Below are 6,900 nucleotides of genomic sequence, written 5' to 3'. Positions count from 1 at the left end.
GTCTGGAGGCAGAGGGGATGAGTACCACTGATGTGTCTGGATGAGGGGATGTACCATGGAGTCTGGAGACAGAGGGGATGAGTACCACTGATGTGTCTGGAGGCAGAGGGGATGAGTCCACTGATGTGTCTGGAGACAGAGGGGATGAGAACCACTGATGTGTCTAGAGGCAGAGGGGATGAGAACCACTGATGTGTCTGGAGGCAGAGGGGATGAGTATCACTGATGTGTCTGGAGGCAGAGGGGATGAGTACCATGGATGTGTCTGGAGACAGAGGGGATGAGTACCACTGATGTGTCTGGAGGCAGAAGGGATGAGTACCACTGATGTGTCTGGAGGCAGAGGGGATGAGTACCATGGATGTGTCTGGAGACAGAGGGGATGAGTACCACTGATGTGTCTGGAGGCAGAGGGGATGAGTACCACTGATGTGTCTGGAGACAGAGGGGATGAGAACCACTGATGTGTCTGGAGGCAGAGGGGATGAGTATCACTGATGTTTCTGGAGGCAGAGGGGATGAGTATCACTGATGTGTCTGGAGGCAGAGGGGATGAGTACCATGGATGTGTCTGGAGACAGAGGGGATGAGTACCACTGATGTGTCTGGAGGCAGAGGGGATGAGTACCACTGATGTGTCTGGAGGCAGAGGGGATGAGTACCACTGATGTGTCTGGAGGCAGAGGGGATGAGTACCATGGATGTGTCTGGAGACAGAGGGGATGAGTACCACTGATGTGTCTGGAGGCAGAGGGGATGATTACCACTGATGTGTCTGGAGACAGAGGGGATGAGAACCACTGATGTGTCTAGAGACAGAGAGGATGAGAACCACTGATGTGTCTAGAGGCAGATGGGATGAGTACCACTGATGTGTCTAGAGGCAGAGGGGATGAGTACCACTGATGTGTCTGGAGGCAGAGGGGATGAGTACCACTGATGTGTCTAGAGGCAGAGGGGATGAGTACCACTGATGTGTCTGGAGGCAGAGGGGATCAGTACCACTGATGTGTCTAGAGGCAGAGGGGATGAGTACCATGGATGTGTCTGGAAGCAGAGGGGATGAGTACCACTGATGTGTCTAAAGGCAGAGGGGATGAGTACCACGGATGTGTCTGAGGCAGAGGGGATGAGTACCACGGATGTGTCTGGGGCAGAGGGGATGAGTACCACTGATGTGTCTGGAGGCAGAGGGGATGAGTACCACTGATGTGTCTGGAGACAGAGGGGGGGTGAGTACGATGGATGTGTCTGGAGACAGAGGGGATGAGTACCACTGATGTGTCTGGAGGCAGAGGGGATGAGTACCACTGATGTGTCTGGTGGCAGAGGGGATGAGTATCACTGATGTGTCTGGAGGCAGAGGGGATGAGTACCACTGATGTGTCTGGAGGCAGAGGGGATGAGTACCATGGATGTGTCTGGAGACAGAGGGGATGAGTACCACTGATGTGTCTGGAGGCAGAGGGGATGAGTCCACTGATGTGTCTGGAGACAGAGGGGATGAGAACCACTGATGTGTCTGGTGGCAGAGGGGATGAGTATCACTGATGTGTCTGGAGGCAGAGGGGATGAGTACCACTGATGTGTCTGGAGGCAGAGGGGATGAGTACCATGGATGTGTCTGGAGACAGAGGGGATGAGTACCACTGATGTGTCTGGAGGCAGAGGGGATGAGTCCACTGATGTGTCTGGAGACAGAGGGGATGAGAACCACTGATGTGTCTGGAGGCAGAGGGGATGAGTATCACTGATGTGTCTGGAGGCAGAGGGGATGAGTATCACTGATGTGTCTGGAGGCAGAGGGGATGAGTATCACTGATGTGTCTGGAGGCAGAGGGGATGAGTACCATGGATGTGTCTGGAGACAGAGGGGATGAGTACCACTGATGTGTCTGGAGGCAGAAGGGATGAGTACCACTGATGTGTCTGGAGGCAGAGGGGATGAGTACCATGGATGTGTCTGGAGACAGAGGGGATGAGTACCACTGATGTGTCTGGAGGCAGAGGGGATGAGTACCACTGATGTGTCTGGAGACAGAGGGGATGAGAACCACTGATGTGTCTGGAGGCAGAGGGGATGAGTATCACTGATGTGTCTGGAGGCAGAGGGGATGAGTATCACTGATGTGTCTGGAGGCAGAGGGGATGAGTACCATGGATGTGTCTGGAGACAGAGGGGATGAGTACCACTGATGTGTCTGGAGGCAGAGGGGATGAGTACCACTGATGTGTCTGGAGGCAGAGGGGATGAGTACCATGGATGTGTCTGGAGACAGAGGGGATGAGTACCACTGATGTGTCTGGAGGCAGAGGGGATGAGTACCACTGATGTGTCTGGAGACAGAGGGGATGAGAACCACTGATGTGTCTAGAGGCAGAGGGGATGAGAACCACTGATGTGTCTAGAGGCAGAGGGGATGAGTACCACTGATGTGTCTAGAGGCAGAGGGGATGAGTACCACTGATGTGTCTGGAGGCAGAGGGGATGAGTACCACTGATGTGTCTAGAGGCAGAGGGGATGAGTACCACTGATGTGTCTGGAGGCAGAGGGGATCAGTACCACTGATGTGTCTAGAGACAGAGGGGATGAGTACCACTGATGTGTCTGGAGGCAGAAGGGATGAGTACCACTGATGTGTCTGGAGGCAGAGGGGATGAGTATCATGGATGTGTCTGGAGACAGAGGGGATGAGTACCACTGATGTGTCTGGAGGCAGAGGGGATGAGTACCACTGATGTGTCTGGAGACAGAGGGGATGAGAACCACTGATGTGTCTGGAGGCAGAGGGGATGAGTATCACTGATGTGTCTGGAGGCAGAGGGGATGAGTATCACTGATGTGTCTGGAGGCAGAGGGGATGAGTACCATGGATGTGTCTGGAGACAGAGGGGATGAGTACCACTGATGTGTCTGGAGGCAGAGGGGATGAGTACCACTGATGTGTCTGGAGGCAGAGGGGATGAGTACCATGGATGTGTCTGGAGACAGAGGGGATGAGTACCACTGATGTGTCTGGAGGCAGAGGGGATGAGTACCACTGATGTGTCTGGAGACAGAGGGGATGAGAACCACTGATGTGTCTAGAGGCAGAGGGGATGAGAACCACTGATGTGTCTAGAGGCAGAGGGGATGAGTACCACTGATGTGTCTAGAGGCAGAGGGGATGAGTACCACTGATGTGTCTGGAGGCAGAGGGGATGAGTACCACTGATGTGTCTAGAGGCAGAGGGGATGAGTACCACTGATGTGTCTGGAGGCAGAGGGGATCAGTACCACTGATGTGTCTAGAGGCAGAGGGGATGAGTACCATGGATGTGTCTGGAAGCAGAGGGGATGAGTACCACTGATGTGTCTAAAGGCAGAGGGGATGAGTACCACTTATGTGTCTGGAGGATTAGAGAGAGGGGAAGAGGGGATGAGTACCACTGATGTGCCTGGAGACAGAGGGGATGAGTACCACGGATGTGTATGGAGACAGAGGGGGATGAGTACGATGGATGTGTCTGGAGACAGAGGGAATGAGTACCACTGATGTGTCTGGAGGCGGAGGGGATGAGTATCACTGATGTGTCTGAGGCAGAGGGGATGAGTACCACTGATGTTTCTGGAGGCAGAGGGGATGAGTACCACTGATATGTCTAGAGGCAGAGGGGATGAGAACCACTGATGTGTCTGGAGGCAGAGGGGATGAGTACCATGGATGCGTCTGGAGGCAGAGGGGATGAGTACCACGGATGTGTTCGAGGCAGAGGGGATGGGTACCACTGATGTGTCTGAAGGCAGAGGGGATGAGTACCACGGATGTGTCTGAGGCAGAGGGGATGAGTACCACGGATGTGTCTGGGGCAGAGGGGATGAGTACCACTGATGTGTCTGGAGGCAGAGGGGATGAGTACCACTGATGTGTCTGGAGGACTAGAGAGAGAGACAAAGGGGATGAGTACCATGGATGTGTCTGGAGACAGAGGGGATGAGTACCTCTGATGTGTCTGGAGGACTAGACAGAGAGGCAGAGGGGATGAGTACCACTGATGTGCATGGAGGCAGAGGGGATGAGTACCACTGATGTGTCTGGAGGCAGAGGGGATGAGTACCACTGATGTGTCGGGAGGCAGAGGGGATGAGTACCACTGATGTGTCTGGAGGCAGAGGGGATGAGTACCACTGATGTGTCTGGAGGCAGAGAGGATGAGTACCACTGATGTGTCTGGAGGACTAGAGAGAGAGGCAGAGGGGATGAGTACCACTGATGTGTCTGGAGGCAGAAGGGATGAGTACCACAAATGTGTCTGGAGGCAGAGGGGATGAGTACCACTGATGTGTCTGGAGACAGAGGGGATGAGTACCACTGATGTGTCTGGAGGCAGAGGGGATGAGTACCACAAATGTGTCTGGAGGCAGAGGGGATGAGTACCACTGATGTGTCTGGAGGCAGAGGGGATGAGTACCACTGATGTGCCTGGAGGCAGAGGGGATGAGTACCACTGATGTGTCGGGAGGCAGAGGGGATGAGTACCACTGATGTGTCTGGAGGCAGAGGGGATGAGTACCACTGATGTGTCTGGAGGCAGAGAGGATGAGTACCACTGATGTGTCTGGAGGCAGAGGGGATGAGTACCACTGATGTGTCTGGAGGCAGAGGGGATGAGTACCACAAATGTGTCTGGAGGCAGAGGGGATGAGTACCACTGATGTGTCTGGAGGCAGAGGGGATGAGTACCACTGATGTGTCTGGAGGCAGAGGGGATGAGTACCACTGATGTGTCGGGAGGCAGAGGGGATGAGTACCACTGATGTGTCTGGAGGCAGAGGGGATGAGTACCACTGATGTGTCTGGAGGCAGAGAGGATGAGTACCACTGATGTGTCTGGAGGCAGAGGGGATGAGTACCACTGATGTGTCTGGAGGCAGAGGGGATGAGTACCACTGATGTGTCTAGAGGCAGAGGGGATGAGTACCACGGATGTGTCTGGAGGCAGAGTGGATGAGTACCACTGATGTGTCTGGAGGACTAGAGAGAGAGGCAGAGGGGATGAGTACCACTGATGTGTCTGGAGGCAGAGGGGATGAGTACCACAAATGTGTCTGGAGGCAGAGGGGATGAGTACCACTGATGTGTCTGGAGACAGAGGGGATGAGTACCACTGATGTGTCTGGAGGCAGAGGGGATGAGTACCACAAATGTGTCTGGAGGCAGAGGGGATGAGTACCACGGATGTGTCTGGAGGACTAGAGAGAGAGAGAGAGAGGGGATGAGTACCACGGATGTGTCTGGAGGACTAGAGACAGAGAGAGAGGGGATGAGTACCACTGATGTGTCTAGAGGCAGAGGGGATGAGTACCACTGATGTGTCTAAAGGCATAGGGGATGAGTACCACGGATGTGTCTGGAGGACTAGAGAGAGAGACAGAGGGGATAAGTACCACTGATGTGTCTAGAGGCAGAGGGGATGAGTACCACTGATGTGTCTGGAGACAGAGGGGATGAGTACCACGGATGTGTCTGCGTGCTGTTTCCGTCTGCCTCTGATCAGAAAGGAGAAGGTCTTGTCAACACCAAAGACACGGACGGGAATGCGATGCTTCTGCTCATGAGGGAGGGGAGCCTTCCTTCAACGTGATGCCAGGCTGCCTCGGGGCTGGTAGGGACCGGGGAGGGAGAGATGGCTGAGCTGGTAGGGGGTAGCAGGGGGTTGTAAGGGGTAGAAGAGGGGGTTTTAGGGAGGGGGTAGGGAGAGCAGACTGTTAGTTATTTACGCCTGGGTGATGGAGTAAGTATCATTCTTCCTCATCTGTTTTATGAACACAATTCAATACTGGTATCGACTCATACTGTATGCATACATACACATCTAACAGAACAAAACACACACACACACACTCTGCACACACACACACACACACACACACACTCTGCACACACACACACACACACACACACACTGCACACACACACACACACGCACGCACACACACACACACACACACACACACACACACACACAGCACACACACACACACACACACACACACACACACACACACACTGAACAAGCTAGCTGCAGGCTGCCGACGGAAGCTCCCACAAACGGGAGTCACAGCAAGGCCTTTACAAGACTACAGGAGGTTTATAATTCAACACTACCACAGATGTTAGCTGAGTCTCTCTCTATATATATAACCACTGAGAAAGAGACAGGGACATAGAGGAGAGAGGGGAGAGAGAGGAGAGGCCCCGGCTAAAATACTAGCTTCACCCGCTAGCTACTCCTCTCCCGATGTTTTTCCGTGTGACTACGAGCCTCTTACTGTACTCGACAGCTGGTCCGTTCAATCTTTCATTCGTTCTCTCCTCACAGAGACACACCTGGTCTCGGGCCTCACCAGACAGCCGGGTTGCTTCCAGGCACCCTGCCCAGTTACCTTGGAGCAATCTACCTCGCTACCGAAACCGGGACAGTCTGAACGACTCCTCTTTCTTTCTGACCATTTACATGAGGAACAGCTTCAGGTTTGAGAGCCGCTTCCTCCCCCTTTATGTGAGGAGGCCCTTTACAGGAGGCCCTCTACAGGAGGCCCTCTACAGGAGGCCCTTTACAGGAGGCCCTCTACAGGAGGCCCTTTACAGGAGGCCCTTAACAGGAGGCCCTTAACAGGAGGCCCTTTACAGGAGGCCCTTTACAAGAGGCCCTCTACAGGAGGCCCTATACAGTAGGCCCTTTACAGGAGGCCCTTTACAGGAGGCCCTCTACAGGAGGCCCTCTACAGGAGGCCATCCTCCAGTCATTCCCCTGAGGATACTGCTACGGGCACCAGCGTTGTCGTTAATGCAATGAGGGAGAACTTTCAACCCGGGACGCAGTGGCGTTCCCAGAATGCCAAGCGACTGGGCGAG

The sequence above is a fragment of the Oncorhynchus masou genome, unplaced genomic scaffold (assembly GCF_036934945.1).
Source record: "Oncorhynchus masou masou isolate Uvic2021 unplaced genomic scaffold, UVic_Omas_1.1 unplaced_scaffold_6030, whole genome shotgun sequence".
In the NCBI taxonomy this organism is placed as follows: Eukaryota; Metazoa; Chordata; class Actinopteri; order Salmoniformes; family Salmonidae; genus Oncorhynchus; species Oncorhynchus masou.
The sequence above is the reverse complement of the archived record's forward strand: the minus strand, read 5'-3'. Positions refer to the sequence as shown.